The sequence below is a fragment of the Lepisosteus platostomus genome, chromosome 5 (genome assembly GCF_059453375.1).
Source record: "Lepisosteus platostomus isolate fLepPlt1 chromosome 5, fLepPlt1.hap1, whole genome shotgun sequence".
NCBI classification, from domain to species: Eukaryota; Metazoa; Chordata; class Actinopteri; order Semionotiformes; family Lepisosteidae; genus Lepisosteus; species Lepisosteus platostomus.
Genome location: NC_142615.1, coordinates 21,891,788 through 21,908,517, shown reverse-complemented (window position 1 = coordinate 21,908,517; position 16,730 = coordinate 21,891,788). Strand labels below are relative to the sequence as shown.

The 16,730-nt window shown below is 48.3% G+C and overlaps 4 non-coding genes and 1 pseudogene across 4 annotated transcripts; 2 read left to right on the top strand and 3 right to left on the bottom strand.

Moving 5' to 3' along the window:
- Window positions 1–2,585: 2,585 nt before the first annotated feature.
- Window positions 2,586–2,667, bottom strand: trnal-aag (transfer RNA leucine (anticodon AAG)). The gene has a single exon. It is a non-coding gene; the product is annotated as a tRNA-Leu (tRNA).
- Window positions 2,668–4,345: 1,678 nt separating this feature from the next.
- trnat-agu (transfer RNA threonine (anticodon AGU)) lies at window positions 4,346–4,419 on the top strand. Its single transcript has one exon. It is a non-coding gene; the product is annotated as a tRNA-Thr (tRNA).
- Window positions 4,420–5,430: 1,011 nt separating this feature from the next.
- trnal-aag (transfer RNA leucine (anticodon AAG)) lies at window positions 5,431–5,512 on the bottom strand. The gene has a single exon. It is a non-coding gene; the product is annotated as a tRNA-Leu (tRNA).
- A 1,689-nt stretch (window positions 5,513–7,201) lies between these two features.
- On the top strand, window positions 7,202–8,014 carry LOC148664902 (uncharacterized; annotated as a pseudogene).
- Window positions 8,015–16,597: 8,583 nt separating this feature from the next.
- Window positions 16,598–16,691, bottom strand: trnai-uau (transfer RNA isoleucine (anticodon UAU)). The gene is made up of 2 exons: window positions 16,654–16,691; window positions 16,598–16,633 (listed from the first exon to the last, which is right to left on the bottom strand). It is a non-coding gene; the product is annotated as a tRNA-Ile (tRNA).
- Between the last annotated feature and the right edge of the window lie 39 nt (window positions 16,692–16,730).

Genomic DNA, 16,730 nt, shown 5'->3' with positions numbered 1-16,730 from the left:
TGCGAAAATGTCCTTCCCTTGGGAGCCTTCTGCTCCTGGGCCGTCTTGCCCTGGAATTCTCCTTTGAATTGTCCAAAAAAGTTCACAGAATTCTCTCAGGCCCTCTGTGTTGCCTGTTGTTACCTGGAGGAACTTCAGCTCGTTCATTGGCTGAAAGTTCCATGGGCATCAGAATCCCACGTGGGTTACTCGGCCCTACCAGTCCCTGATTGGTTGATCAAGGTGAGATATGAGTCACTTACTCCTGACACTTAGGAATGCAGTCCAGATGTCCATCTGGCACTCCCTAGACAGATAGGCGCCAATGGATGACCATTGATCATGATAGCCAGGCTTAGCTAAGTGCATCCTCCTTTGGAAGCTGTCCCTTATCAAAAGAAAACATCTTTAAATCAGCCTGCATGAATAGTTTCTCTGTGGCTGCACCACAGAGATGAACAGAGAGATGAGGCCTCATTTGGGAAAGTACCGCAACACTTAATTCTGTCTTATTAACAAGCATTGCCGCTACACGGGTTTGCTTCAGCCTTTGATAAAAAAAGTGATCTGATCTGAAACTATCCAGCTTACAATCTCTGAGGTAGTTGTCACTAAACTCGGACATGATGTGGCACACATGTGCCGTGTGCCTTTACTTTTGTAAAAAACTGGTATCGGGAAAAGTTTCTTAATATTTCTTTTGATTAGCATGCAAGAAAATGTGATCATTACCTATGGAATTTCCCGCCAGCGTGGAGCTTGAATTCACAATCTTGAGATTCAGTGTTCAAGAGTCACAGAAGAGGTCGGCCTGGTCTTCAGTTTGCCAACGATAAGCTCCGGCAGTGCTTCTCTGTAAAGCAGATTGTTCGGATCGGTTATGTGGGACGGCACTTCGATACTAAGATCGTTTGCAGCACACGCATGGTTTCCCCCCTTCACGCAAAAAACATAGACAAAGGAAGCTCTCTTGTCTTGGGCTGCTGACTCCCGGATTTAAAGCGCTCTGGGTGCCAGCTAAGTCTCTAACAAGGACACTATAAAGACAGGAATTACACTTTGCTCACGTCACGCATGGAATGGCGAGGCTACTTGTTCCAATATTATCTAGTCTCACCTCATATGGTGCCGATTCCTGGTTTTCATTTAAGAAAGAGCACTGCAAACACCGTAAACAGTGCAAAACGTGTGATGAAAGAAGTCTTTTCCCCCCTTTGTCTAAAGCAGAACACAGCGGAGTCATGCCGAGGGTTGTGAGATCAAGATTTCAGTGGAGCACTGTCGTCTATGTCTTTAGCTACATGAGTTGGACATCCTCTTGTACACGGAAAGCAGATTGAGATCCTCTGACATGAAAAGTGCCAGATAAAAGCCATTTCTCATCCTTTCTCTTAGTGGTGGAGCTATCGCATGTAAATGAGGCAACTTGCAAGGCGAGCAGGCTCGGTGCACACCGAACGCAGATGTCTCAGAGCAGTTGAGACGTGTCCAAGTGGCTGTCAAAGAACAGCACTTTGCCGGCACTGTGGCTTAGTTGGCTAAAGCGTCTGTCTAGTAAACAGGAGATCCTGGGTCCGATTCCCAGCGGTGCCTTTCTTCCTGTCTTACTGTACAGAATTTATCCTTATGGGCAAATCCCATGCCTTTTAATTCAGATGAATGCAAGTGTTCGTTTCCTTTCTGGAACAACTTGTTTTGAAAGAAATCTATACAGCTTGCGAAAGATGAAACACAAATCTTGCTTATCAGTGAAGAAGAGGTACTCCCAGCAGGCCAGCTAATACTAGCAACGTTTTTTTTTCACCCTAACCCAGAGAATGGAGAAAAGCGAGGCGCCTGTGGCTCTGCAGTGTAATCAGTTCGCGAGTTCGGCGGTTAGCTGAAAGAGTGGTAAATGGAGCTCGCCCCAGCCCGTCCTTATTCTTTTAAAGAGGATAAAAAATTAACTTCGCCGCCACTACTACCAGCTTTAAAAGACTGCCATGGGCACAGAAAAAAACACACTACAGATGACTTTTCTGGAACCGAAGCAGAGATTCCTTTACGAACCAACTGATAAAGCTCAGCCAGTGAATACTGTTATCAGAATGTGAAAGCACGATCAACTTTGTAACTGCAACCACAGGAAAAACAGCAAGAAGCAGGCTCCATTCCCCATTTAAATCTGTTGTGTGAGGCATGCTTTTTGCACGCATGAAGTAAATCCCACGATCGCTTTTGAACGTGGACAAAGTACTTCCAAAGGAGCGCTATGCGCAAAGATTTAACAAGCTCAACCCCCGCCGATGATTTGGTGTGAAGAAGCAGAACATTCAAGTTTCACAGACAGAAGCAGCACGCCAGCACAGCCAACATTAAAACGGAGGGCACACTACGATTTGCATTGACACAAAAATGATCTGGGCAGACGTCGTTCCCTGCATAACGCAAAAAGTGGCAAAGCGCTTTTGGGTTGAGAGGACGCAAGAAGGTTTTTGTTTTGTGCCTTGATGTCAAGCTGAGAAAGTATCTTTAAACACTTTGCTTAGTTTCTCGAGAGACTGCCAAAAAGCAGTTCCCTCCCTTTCGTCTGAAGCCAGCTGAAAGGGGGTCTCGACAGAAGCACCTGGCAGCGGTGGGATTTGAACCCACGCCCCCGAAGAGACTGGAGCCTTAATCCAGCGCCTTAGACCGCTCGGCCACGCTACCCGCTGTGTGTTGTCTCTTTGTCTCATTACTTGCCCGGAGGAAGCCGGGTGGGTTTTGCTCTTGTCGCCCGACTTAGTGGCGTTATGACCGTGGAACCGACTGCACCTGCTTTTTCTGAGATGCTTCCCCACTCATGGCGAGATCTCGACTTCTTTAACACCTCTGGATAAAGATCTTCTGTGGAGCAGGTTTCAGACCTCTGCGTACAGCACCCTTGATGTCATTTTATTTTTACAGCAGCCGCATCCGGAAAGTTGTGTCTTTTACGTTTTATTTGAACAACAAAACTACATACAATACAAACAAGAGCACATATAACGTATCAAGAAAATCGTCAGGGGCACATGCTATAATACAATTACACTTTATGAAAAACGATTACACAAGGTAAATAAAGATAAGGTCCGCACAGCTTGTTCTTACATTTCGAAAGAGTCCGTAAACACCCCTTTACGTCTATTTTGAACTTTTCAAACGTAGGACTCTTCCCAGACCATTTCACTTTATACCACATTCCTAAACGAGGATGCTTCTCCTGTTTTAGAACTATTTTGGGCAGTATGGCTTATACAGCACACCCACAGTATTCTAATGGTGGACTGCAGATCTGTGCTATAGTTCAGTCGAATTCAAAGGATCCAGCAATCGTACTGGATTTGACTGGGATTCTGAAATGTCTCTTGCAAAAGTATTCGGGTTTGCTTGAACCTTTGATACAAAAAGTGATCTGATCTGAAACTACCCAGCTTACAATCTCTGAGGTAGTTGTCACTAAACTCGGACGTGATGTGGCACACATGTGCCGTGTGCCTTTACTTTTGTAAAAAACTGGTATCGGGAAAAGTTTCTTAATATTTCTTTTGATTAGCATGCAAGAAAATGTGATCATTACCTATGGAATTTCCCGCCAGTGTGGAGCTTGAATTCACAACCTTGAGACTCAGTGTTCAAGAGTCACAGAAGAGGTCAGCCTGGTCTTCAGTTTGCCAACGATAAGCTCCGGCAGTGCTCCTCTGTAAAGCAGATTGTTCGGATCGGTTATGTGGGACGGTACTTCGATACTAAGATCGTTTGCAGCACACGCATGGTTTCCCCCTTCACGCAAAAAACATAGACGAAGGAAGCTCTGTTGTCTTGGGCTGCTGACTCCCGGATTTAAAGCGCTCTGGGTGCCAGCTAAGTCTCTAACAAGCACACTATAAAGACAGGAATTACACTTTGCTCACGTCACGCATGGAATGGCGAGGCTTCTTGATCCAATATTATCTAGTCTCACCTCATATGGTGCCGATTCCTGGTTTTCATTTAAGAAAGAGCACTGCAAACACCGTAAACAGTGCAAAACGTGTGATGAAAGAAGTCTTTTCCCCCCTGTGTCTAAAGCAGAACACAGCGGAGTCATGCCGAGGGTTGTGAGATCAAGATTTCAGTGGAGCACTGTCGTCTACGTCTTTAGCTACATGAGTTGGACATCCTCTTGTACACGGAAAGCAGATTGAGATCCTCTGACATGAAAAGTGCCAGATAAAAGCCATTTCTCATCCTTTCTCTTAGTGGTGGAGCTATCGCATGTAAATGAGGCAACTTGCAAGGCGAGCAGGCTCGGTGCACACCGAACGCAGATGTCTCAGAGCAGTTGAGACGTGTCCAAGTGGCTGTCAAAGGACAGCACTTTGCCGGCACCGTGGCTTAGTTGGCTAAAGCGCCTGTCTAGTAAACAGGAGATCCTGGGTCCGATTCCCAGCGGTGCCTTTCTTCCTGTCTTACTGTACAGAATTTATCCTTACGGGCAAATCCCATGCCTTTTAATTCAGGTGAATGCAAGTGTTCGTTTCCTTTCTGGAACAACTTGTTTTGAAAGAAATCTATACAGCTTGAGAAAGATGAAACACAAATCTTGCTTATCAGTGAAGAAGAGGTGCTCCCAGCAGGCCAGCTAATACCAGCAAGTTTTTTTTCACCCTGACCCAGAGAATGGAGAAAAGCGAGGCGCCTGTGGCTCTGCACTGTAATCAGTTCGCGAGTTCGGCGGTTAGCTGAAAGAGTGGTAAATGGAGCTCGTCCCAGCCCGTCCTTATTCTTTTAAAGAGGATAAAAAATTAACTTCGCCGCCACTACTACCAGCTTTAAAAGACTGCCATGGGCACGGAAAAAAACACACTACAGATGAATTTTCTGGAACCGAAGCAGAGATTCCATTACGAACCAACTGACAAAGCTCAGCCAGTGAATACTGTTAACAGAATGTGAAAGCACGATCAACTTTGTAACTGCAACCACAGGAAAAACAGCAAGAAGCAGGCTCCATTCCCCATTTAAATCTGTCGTGCGAGGTATTCTTTTTGCACGCATGAAGTAAATCCCACGATCGCTTTTGAACTTGGACAAAGTACTTCCAAAGGAGTGCTATGCGCAAAGATTTAACAAGCTCAACCCCCGCCGATGATTTGGTGTGAAGAAGCAGAACATTCAAGTTTCACAGACAGAAGCAGCACGCCAGCACAGCCAAAATTAAAACGGAGGGCACACTACGATTTGCATTGACACAAAAGTGATCTGGGCAGACGTCGTTCCCTGCATAACGCAAAAAGTGGCAAAGCGCTTTTGGGTTGAGAGGACGCAAGAAGGTTTTTGTTTTGTGCCTTGATGTCAAGCTGAGAAAGTATCTTTAAACACTTTGCTTAGTTTCTCGAGAGACTGCCAAAAAGCAGTTCCCTCCCTTTCGTCTGAAGCCAGCTGAAAGGGGGTCTCGACAGAAGCACCTGGCAGCGGTGGGATTCGAACCCACGCCCCCGAAGAGACTGGAGCCTTAACCCAGCGCCTTAGACCGCTCGGCCACGCTACCCGCTGTATGTTGTCTCTTTGTCTCATTACTTGCCCGGAGGAAGCCGGGTGGGTTTTGCTGTTGTTGCCCGACTTAGTGGCGTTATGACAGTGGAACCGACTGCACCTGCTTTTTCTGAGATGCTTCCCCTCTCATGGCGAGATTTCGACTTCTTTAACACCTCTGGATAAAGATCTTCTGTGGAGCAGGTTTCAGACCTCTGCGTACAGCACCCTTGATGTCATTTTATTTTTACAGCAGCCGCATCCGGAAAGTTGTGTCTTTTACTTTTAATTTGAACAACAAAAATACATACAATACAAATGAGCACATAAAACGTATCAAGAAAATCGTCAAGGGTTCATGCTATAATATTGTACTGTTTTCAGGTTCCCTCAGGAAAAGGTCAAGTGGCGACGTGATAGTTAACCAAGCGACAGCTTCATTCTTTTAAACCACACAAAACCAAACACAGGACATACACACACGAGGAGACTGATGGAGCATGTTCACATCGTTAGGGTGGTAATTACTTAACAACAGGCTATACACTTATAAGGCTACATGGTACCATGAGTGCCTAGGTGCACTTCCTCCTCACCACCGGGCCAGGGGGGTTACACTGTCCCCACCTGAAGCGTCTGGCGTCCCGCCGACATCGAACACCCCCCTCAGGCTATACTCATACTCTGCTAAAGGCTGTGGAACTCTGCGTGAGCGGCTGTTACGAAGCGGTGGTGGCCGGCGGCCCGCGGTCACCCCATTGTCGGCCGGCTCTGGCCCTGGCTGCTCCTCCGGAGCCTCCCCGCGGGGCTCCTCCTCCCGGTCCCGGTAGGGGGCCAGGCGGTCTCGGTGCAGAACCATCACTCTCCCCCGGTAGCAGACCTTGCCTACCACCCCGAGGACCTCAGCGGCCCCCTCCCACAAAGGCGCCAGCTTAGGGCTGAGGCCTTTGCGGCGGAGCGGGCTGTACACCCAAACCAAGTCCCAGGGCTGGAAGGCAGGCCCCCTGCAGCGCAGGTCGTAGTTCTGCCGGACTCCCGCCTGAGTCAGATGGGTCCGGGTAAAGCTGTGCACCCGCCGCATCCTCTGCTGCAGGTCCTACTCGTAGTCCAGTCCAGCTGGTGGTGCCGACTCGTCTCTGGGCGGCGGGCCGAAGACCAGGTCCACCAGGGTTCGCATTTCCCGGCCCAGCATGAGTGAGGCCAGGGTACACCCGGTAGATTCCTGGATAAGCCTAGAGCTCGAGGGGGAGGTGGCGGTCCCAGTCCCGTTGATGCCAGGACACCAGGGAGGCCAGCTGGGTGGCGAGAATCCGATTAAACCGCTCCACAGACCCGTCGCTCTGGGGATGCAGCGGGGTGGTCTGAGTCTTAGAGATCCCCAGGCACTGGCACACTCTGGCGAAGACCTGGGACTTGAAGATATGCCCCTGGTCACTGTGTAACTCCTCCGGCACCCCCAGCCTGGCAAACATCCCCTCCAGTAGTGCATCGGCCACCGTGGGGGCAATCTGGTCCAGGAGGGCATAGGCCTCCGGCCACTTCGTGAAATAGTCCATTGCTACCAGGACATAGCGGTTTCTGGCCTCGGCCCAAAACGTCCACCCACACCCGCCCCATAGGAGCCCCTACCTGGTGTTGTTGGAGAGGGGACCTTTCTGCGCCATGCACACCGCTCCACGTCCCGGTGGCAAAGACCCCAATAAAAATGGCCTCGGAGACGCTACTCGTCTACTGTTTTTTTACAGCCGAAATGCCCCACGCCCGGCTGGCCGTGCACCGCTTTGAGCACAGCCGCGCGGAGCGACTGTGGCACCACCAGCTGTCACCGTATCTCACCACTGGAGGGTACCCGCCACCCCTGGCGCAGCACCCCGTCCTTTACCTCCAAGGCCTCCCACGGGGCGCAGAGGGACTCGACGGACTTTGGGTGTGGGGCAAGCTCCTCTTGCATAGGCCGCACTCCTGCTGCCTTCCAGCGGAGCACCGGCCCCACGTCAGGATCAGCTGCCTGATGCTGCGCCAGGTCTGGCAGGCCCACCCCCAGCAGCCCCTCCAGGGCCATGGCCGCGGTGCTCGCCTCTGCCACGGTGCGGACAGCCTCCTCACGCTGCTCCTGCCGGGCGCAGTGGTGGCGTTCCGCGGCCTCGCAGGGGTGCCGCGAGAGAGCGTCGGCATTGAGATGGTGAGACCCCGCACGGTGCACAACAGTGAAGTCATATTCCTGCAGGACCTCTATCCATCGCACCATCTGCCCCTCCGGCTCCTTAAAGTGGAGCAGCCAGGTGAGGGATGCATGGTCGGTCCTCAGCTGGAACCGGGTCCCGAACAGGTACGGCCTGAAGTGGCGGACCGCTGCCATCACCACCAGCAGCTCGTGACGGGTCACGCAGTAGTTCCGTTCAGCCCTAGTCAAAGCCCGACTATAGTAGGCAACTACAAGCTCTCCATCTGGCCTCTCCTGCGCCAACACCGCACCCACCTCCGAGTTACTCGCGTCAGTATCTAGGACATACGGTAACCGCGAGTCGGGGTAGGCCAGCATGTAAGCTTCACGTAACCAGCCGAACGCTATCTCACAGCCTGAGTCCCAGTCGAAACGGCAGCCCTTGCGATGCTGGCAAAGTCCCGGACGAACTTCCAGTAATACGAAGCCAACCCCAGAAAGCTGCGCAGCTCTGCAACGTCGCGGGGAGTCAGCCAACCCCTCACTGCAGCGACCTTACCTGGGTCTGTAGCCACCCATCGCGGTCCAACAACATGTCCCAGGAAGGTCACCTCCCGCCGCAGGAGCTCGCACTTGCGGGGGTTGAGCCTCAGGCCAGCACGGTTCTGGAACTGGAGGTTCGTCAAGGCCTGGTTGAAACACCGGGCATGAACCAGCAAATCGTCCAGATACAGCACACACTGGTTCCACGGGACCGATGCCAGCACCCTCTCCATCAGCCTCTCGAAAGTCGCCGGGGCATTGCACAGGCCAAAAGGCATGACAGTAAACTGCCAGAGGCCCTGGGGAGAAGGAGCCAGAGGGAGCTGAACCAGGTCGACCCAGTGATGTAGTCCAAGGCATCGTCTATCCTCGGCAAGGGGTGGGAGTCTTTCCGGGTGACCTCATTCTGCTTGCAGTACTTTACGCAGAACTTCCATGAGCTGTCTTTTTTTCGGTCCAGTACAGCTGGTGCAGACCACAGGCTCACGGAGGGCTCAGTCACTTTTGCTGCAAAGAGGTCATCGTTTTGGGTGAGTAGCGCCTGGAGCCACTGCCGCTGGTCCCAATCGAGGCCCTCGCATCTTCGCTGGTAGAGGTCCTCAACGGTGCGCCTAGCTTCCACGCAACGCTTGGCCCCCGCCACTGCCGCCTTGTCTGGCCCCCCGGGTGACTCAGGGGCAGGATCTGGCACGCTCTCTCTCCAACTCGCAGGCCCAATCCGCCCCAGTGACTGCCGCCGCCGCCACCACCACTGCCTCTTTTTCTCCTGGCTCCAGCAAGCCCGCGTCCCTCGGCCTTCGCCGGGCCTGCCCTCCACCAGGTGAAGTCACCCCTGCCACACCAACTCCTGCCAGCTCAAGTCCAAACTGGCCCCCACTCGCTGCAGTACGTCCAGCCCCAGAATGCAGTCCTCCTGGATGGGTGCGAGGTAGCAGGGGTGGCGGACCGTCGCTGCACCTAGACGGAAGGCAAGCACCTGTTTCCCCCGGACTGCAGCGAGCTGTCCCTTCATGGTCCTTAGCCGCAGGCCGGAGGCCTCCCATCCTGGGGGGGTGGTGCCCTCAGTGTTGGGGAGGACGCCCGGCCGGAGTAGGGTTACCGATGAACCGGTGTCAAGCAGGGCCAGGCAGGGTTGGTCCTCGATTTGGCAGTGGAGGTACAGGCCCTGGCTACAGCCAACTCGCCCCACGGTGGCGTGAGGGGCGCCGATCTTAAAAGCGCTCTCCGGAGTGGGGGTTGAGGTGTTCAAGAGCGGGCAGCCATTCCCGCCCTGAGCCGCTTTGTTCTAGTTTCCCGACGCCGATCGAGGAGTGCGAGGTTCGGGTGCCCAGCAGTACCGGGCTCGGTGCCCCCTCTTCCCGCAGCGGTCGCAAAACAGCATGCGGGGCTGTTCCGTGGCGGTTGCTGCACGGGCTGGCTTCTCTTCCCCCTTGCTGAACTCCTCCGTCGCTGCCTCGGTCTGCTGGCAGGGCGCCCTGCGTCTGCTGGTGCTTCCAGCCACCCCGAACACGGCCTCAGCCCGTGTAGCAAGGGCCAAGGCCTGCTCCAGCAATTCCGGCGCGGCCAGCTGCACATGGCGCCACCTCCTCGTGTGAGAGGGCCTTGAGAAAGGCCTGGAGAGCCATCTCCCGCTGCGCCTTCCGGGGAAAAGTTGGGTATCCTCGGCGGGCGAGGAACAAGACATCCGCGGCGACCGGGCCCAGTCGCTCTTTTGGTCAGCGGCGCCGCAGGGCCAGCCTCTCCCGCATCAGGTCCGGCTCCTCCTCCACACCGAAGCGCAGCTGGAGAGCTGCTGCCAGCGCCGCGTATTTGCCTCAGTCCTCCTCCGGGACATCCAGGAGCACCTGGCAGGCCGCTCCTTCCAGCGCCGCCGCCAGGTGGCCGGCCATCTCCGCCCGGCACCAGCTGTTCGTCCGGGCCGCGAGCTGGAACTGCACCTCGTAGGTTTCCCAAGGCGCTGCCCCGTCGTAGCGACCGGGTTGCACCCGCGCTGATGGGTGTGGGAATCGCTGATCGGCTCTGGCAGGGAGGGTATCTTCTCTTTGGGGCATCCACTGGGCGGGAGTAGCAGCAGGTCGCCCCAATTCTACCGGCAGGACCACTATTGAATAGCCCTGGTAAGGGCTGTGGCCACCTGTCGCACCCAGGAGTTGCTCAGGCTCCCTATGTGCGCTGCCGATGGGTTCTGTCTCTTTTAGAGTCAGACAGCACTTGACAGAATCGGCTAATGTCTGCCAAGATTTGTCCATCCTGCCCGCTTCTGACACCAATGTAGCGTTTACAGGTTTTTCTCAGAACAAAGGACCAGTGGAGACGCGATTAACAAACCAAGCAATAACTTTATTCTTTAACAACCACAAAACCAAACACAGCATATACATGCACATGAGGAGACTGACAGAACACGTACACATCTTTAGGGTGGTAATTACCTAACAACACACTATACTTTTACAGGACTACACAGGCCACTAGAACTACTAGGACATTATTTACACAGGTAGGGTCAGCCACTGGTCATCGTGCTGACCCTCAGACTCTCCCCGGCTACAACTCCCAGCATGCCCAGCGGTACTATGCACGCCTAGGGGCGCTTCCTCCTCACCACCAGGCGAGGGCGTTACAATATATATATTTTTTTTCTCTGGTTCTCAGCAGTATCATTGGGCTGAACTCCAGTTAAATGCTTGGCTTAGAAAGATCAAAAGTGAGCGAGGGAAGATGGGTGGAGATTAATGGAAGTTATAAAAGCAATGGGTTGGCTCTGCTTAAGCTTCATTCAGACCTTATTAGGGAAAACTCTATGGGTCAATTGCATCGAACTGAAAGTAGCATACTAACAGGAGTTCAACCCGTGCTTAGAACGCAGATGCCGTCTAAACTTGTGCTCCACCTTAAGTCCAATTGCAACAAACTTTGCTGCTGTGCTTAGTACGCAGTGCCGAGCTAAACCTGTTCTCAATTGCAATGAAAACAAAGTAACAACTGCAGCACTCCAGAGTAACTAAAGTAGCGGACTAATTTAAATTATGTCTTCATATGGCTTAGTACCGTACTCGGTGTAACGCAGGATTGCATTAGAAGGCTCCCAAATATAGTGGAAATAATCTGTTGCTTGGAAATGTATTGGAATATTAATTAAAATTGCTTTACACTCATACCATATTTATTAATAATGAAGTTTATGAATGTGTGTATTTACAGAAGTGTCATTCACTATTTATGTTTAATGTCAATCATTACTAGTAGCTGTGAGTTTTAAGATATGCTAGGGAGTGAAGAGAACAGAACAGAGCAAATGGTTATATAAATGGAGTGGGAGCCTTTAATATGTTCTATAAAATTTGGGAGTCAACTGAATAGATTTGCTAAGTATTTTATTGTGATGGGTCTCTGTATTTGTGGTTATCAGTGGAAAGCAGGGATAATAAGGAAATGGGTGGCACCCAAGCACATGTTAAAGAAAAAAACTTGGCTTCTTAAAAGTGATTATGATAGCCACAGGACAGAAGAGACAGTGCACTGTGGTCCAATAATGACTGTGTTGAAACAGCCAGAGTGTGCTGCATGCCATGGAGATGGAAAAGGTAGCTCATCCCAGTCAATCGCAAGGTTGTGTAGGACTGCACATGACCTGATGATGATGGTGCTGGCTCTTGATGGACTGGTATACAAACCAAATGACAGCCAAGCAAAGCGTTAGTTGTTTTACAATTCCGAAAGATTGTTCAAAGTGGCTTCTTGCATTTTTATGACTCCTGTTATAGTGCTTCTCTTGTAATGTTGTAGGATTGTGCACAGGTGTCAGAAGATATAGTCATAAAGAATAACCACAGGCAAAACAACATGCCAGCTTGCTCTTCCCTACTTTGAAAGGAAGATATTGGAACTGATTAAAGAACTTAACTTGAAATGTAAGCTCTTACTGACACAGGAGAGAGAGTTCTGAAAAGTAAGCACAAGGCACACTGTGGATAAATAAATGTATTAATTTAAAAAAAGAAATACTGAGAAGGTCAGAGGAACAATAATTGTTGTATTTATTTGCTCAGGTAGTTTTATAAGTTTAACTTTCAGTAAAGTTCTGTTAAAAATAAAACTGGTCATTAGTTGGCGTCTTTTGTAATGATTTAGCAATAGTGACATGTCGGCTTGTTCGACTGGAGTGTTAAACAAAATTAATACAGTAGCGTCCTGTCTCAAGTGTACAGCTGCAGTTCTCGTTTGTTTCGTGACTAATTGCAATTGCATTAGTCTGTGTAAAAAAAGACTTCTGCAGCTCCAGTGGTGCGATCGAACTCATGCTGAGATTGAGTTCAAGCCTCACCTGGAGCAGTGTGGCCTATATTTTCAACTATTTAAACTAACTGACCAGTTTAGGTCCTGTTAAGTATTTGCTGGAGATCAGGTCTAAATTAACATGAAAGGAACAAGTAAAGGTTTGTTCCTTGTCAGACCTGAAGAAGGCTTCAAAGCTCAAACGTTGCTTGCTTCTCTTTTCAGCATGGAATAAAATTTTACTTGTTCCTATGCAGTCCACACATGCTGACACAGCTCCCTACTTAAATTACCATCAGCAATGGACCTCCAGCAGACCTATACACAAATATATGAGAGAGGTCTACTGAAACGAGAGGAGCACGATGGAGTACCGAAGACTTGAAAAAGCACTCACTTTTCTGTGTTTTTGTTGTTACCCAGATTTGTTTTTAATGTTCTTTTTCTCTTTGTTTTGAAGTTGTTCTGTTTTTTTTTTTCTTTTTTGTAGGTGTTAGACTACTACAGGGATTTACCTAGGTTCTATTAAGACTTCTTTTATCAAAACATATTTTATTAATAAAAGCGTGATTTCTTAATAATCAACTTTAATGTTATCTTTATTAGTAGCTGTATTACAGGTAATGCATGCACAGCCTTTATTATGCTATAGTGAATTTTCAGGTATCCCATGGAGGGAAGAGAACTGAAATTAAGGAAATACTTATTTAAAGGGGTCTTAAAGTCTTAAAAGTGTTCTGTCACATCTGGGTGTTAATTGAATAGATTTGTTGTATTATTTCATATGATTTGACTCTACACTTGTGTTTCTCAGGAGACAGCAGTAATATTGGGGATTTGCGGGTACAGATAATAAATTATACTATACAAGTGTAGAGGTTTGATGGGTTTACTGAGACAATTATTAATTGTAGCAGTAATCACGAGGTTGTTCGTTGTGGTTTTTAGAAAATCAATCGTCAGAACAACTAACAACGCACACACACGGGTTCAATACACGAGATACATTTATTCAAATAAATTGTGCACCAAACATATACTAGTCTGCCTGGATACGAGCAGCAGACCTTACTGTGAGGGTTATCAATATACAAAGTATATAATCTCGAAGAGATGCAAACACAAAGAGATACACAACAGAGAATATATGTCAATATATATCGTTCGGTTACCAAATCGCTAATCAGTGTTATTACCCACTGTTACTCTAAACTCGGAAGTAAATACATTACTCATGAATTAAATTGATAACAACTTGTGTTGAGGTACAACTGAATTCTCGAGACGCAATGTAGAACATGGGGTTTACTTATCCACTGTGTATGGATTTGGAATTTCCCAGCACGAACACCAAACCAGCTGACAGGCTCTGTTGCAGCCTCGGTCCCAGCGGTTGTCCAATGGGTATTGTCCTGGCGTCCTCTGGCTACTGGCCAACCAGTCGAGGTGCAGCTCGGAGTAGGACGGGCGGAGGAATCTGACTGCGGCGCGCAGGGCAGTCGTTGCTCCGAGGGGATCTACCAGCAGTCCGGCTGGCTAGTAGAAAGTCTCTATGCACTATGCACTCTATGCAGTGTGACGGCTAGTCCTCACAAGTCACTCTTTTGCCCAGGAAGAAGCTGGTTCGTTCCCGGTCCAGCGCTGCTTCTGAATAAGCTATTCAGGTTGTCGACGAGGGTCCAACTGTGGGCTGCCGTTGATCAAGCGGAGCGTTCACGTTGGTAGAATTCTGAGTACGTACGGGATCCTCGGCCCCGCGCTTAGAACAAAGTCCAAGTCCCTTTGCAGACAACAGCCTTTGTCACGTGATTGTCTCTGAGGATGTGCGAAAATGGCCAAGGAGAGCCCTGATCTGAGCTTGCGCTCCCTTTTTGACCAAGACACAGATGTGTTCTGATTGGTTGAGAGTTTGGCAGGCATTGGAGACCCACATGGTGTTACCACACCCTGCCAGTCTCTAATTGGTTGATCAAGGTGAGATACTAGTCACTTACTCCTGACACTTAGGAATGCAGTCCAGATGTCCATTTGGCACTCCCTAGACAGATAGGCGCCAATGGATGACCATTGATCATGAAAGCCAGGCTTATCTAAGTGCATCCCCGTTTGGGAGCTGTCCCTTATCAAAAGAAAACATCTTAAATCAGCCTGCATGAATACTTTCTCTGTGGCTGAACCACAGAGATGGAGAGTGAGATGGGGCCTCATTAAGGAAAGCACAGCAACGCTTAATTCTGTCTTATTACCAAGCATTGCTGCTACAACTGCTTAAATTCAAACTAAACAGGACTATGGGAATGAGATTTGATTTCGAACTGGGTTTTAAATAAATAGGACCGCTGCACTACATTGTGCTTTATGTAAGACAAAAGGTGGGCTTCCTGTGTTTTCGATAACTCAGTTGTAAGAGCGGAGGAATATAGTGGAAACAGCTGGGAACTCTTTGTTCTCTGGTTTGAATTTGGCTGGAAGAAAGGTGTTTTTTATGTTCTTTAATCAAAAAGTGAAAATTTGTCGTTCACTTAGTTGTCTTATTTTCTAGGCTTGTAGACTCCTCACTCTTCCTAAAAGAAAGTGCTGCAGATAAAGATACAGTAGTTGTCGGAAGTTTGTTCAGTGGTAGAGCACATACAGGCTGTATGTGGTTGTTTTCAATCGCCGGCGTCTCCACTCTGGATTTCTTCCTAAGCGCGATATCTTTCCTTACTTGTGTGTGAATTTCAGCGCGACACATAAACCCTTTGTCTGTTTTATAAAGATTATATTTTAAATCAGTTAAAACAAAAAAGTACCTATAACATACACGTAGAAAACACATGTATCCAATTTGAAAATTTGGGCAATGTATTACTAGTAGTGGAGCTGAGCTCACAGAAGAGCAGTTGATATTGTTAAACCACGTATTATTTTTACGCTACTAAGCACTGGCACGGTGTTAGTGCAGTCCTACCCAAGCTTTCTATCGACTGGATGAGTCTCCTGTTCCATCTCCAATTCTTTCTGCACATTTCGCCTGTTTCACCACCATTATCATTAGACTATAGCCACTAATACGAGAATACTGTTCTGAAAGACTGTCTTAAATAATAATGTTGAAAAGGGTAATGATAAGAGTTTTTTTTCATTAAGGTAACCATACATTTGCCTGTATAGTACAACTTATTATCTGTATCCGCAAATCCCCAATATTAATGCTGTCTCCTGAGAAACACAAGTGTAGAGTCAAATAATATTACAACAAATCTATTCAATTAACACCCCTATGTGACAGAACACATTTAAGACTTACACCCCTTTTAAATATGTATTTCCTTCATTTCAGTTCTCTCCCCGGGATATCTGAAAATTCATTATAGTATAATAAAGTCTGTGCATGCATTACCTGTAATACAGCTACTAATAAAGATAACATTAAAGTTGATTATTAAGATATTACACTTTTATTAATAAAATAAGTATTGATAAAATTCCTTGTGAATAATTGTAGTGTCTGGAAAGCAATTGTTCATTGACGATATTATTTCCACTTCATTCAGGACAGTTCCAATGTAATCTATTGTTCCACTTCGTCTGCTTAGTCTCCTACTTTAGTAACATCTAATGGGGAGCAGCTGTTATTTTAGGTTTGTTGCAATTGAGAACAGGTTTGCTACAGAGCTGCTGACAAATTTCAGCAGCCAGTTTGTTGCAACTGACCCGTTGTAGCTACCAATCAGAAAAAAAACCAAACGCAACAACTTCAAAAGAAAAAGAACATTAAAAACAAATCTGGGGAACAACATAAACACAGAATCTAATGCGAGAGCTTTATCAAGTCTTCAGTGCTCCTCTTGTCTCAGTAGACCTCTCTCATATATTTATGTACAGGTCAACTGGAGGTACACAGCTGATAGAAATTTAAGTAGGGAGCTGCATCACAGCATGCGTGGGCTGCAAATGGAAAAGTATAGGTTTATTCCATGCTGAAAATAGAAGTAAACACAACGTTTCAGCTGTGGAGCCTTCTTTGATTGTGACTCGAAATAAATCTTTACTTGTTCGTTTGATGTTAATTTATCTCCATCAAATACCTAACAGTATCTAAACTCGAAAGTTGCTCTCAGTAGCTAAAGACACTGCTCCAGGTGAGGCTTGAACTCACAACCTCGGCATGACTCCGCTGTGCACTGCTGTATAAGTACCGCGCGCTGACCGATTGCGCCACTGGAGCTGTGCAAGGTGTGCTCCTCATACAGACTGACGCTGCAGA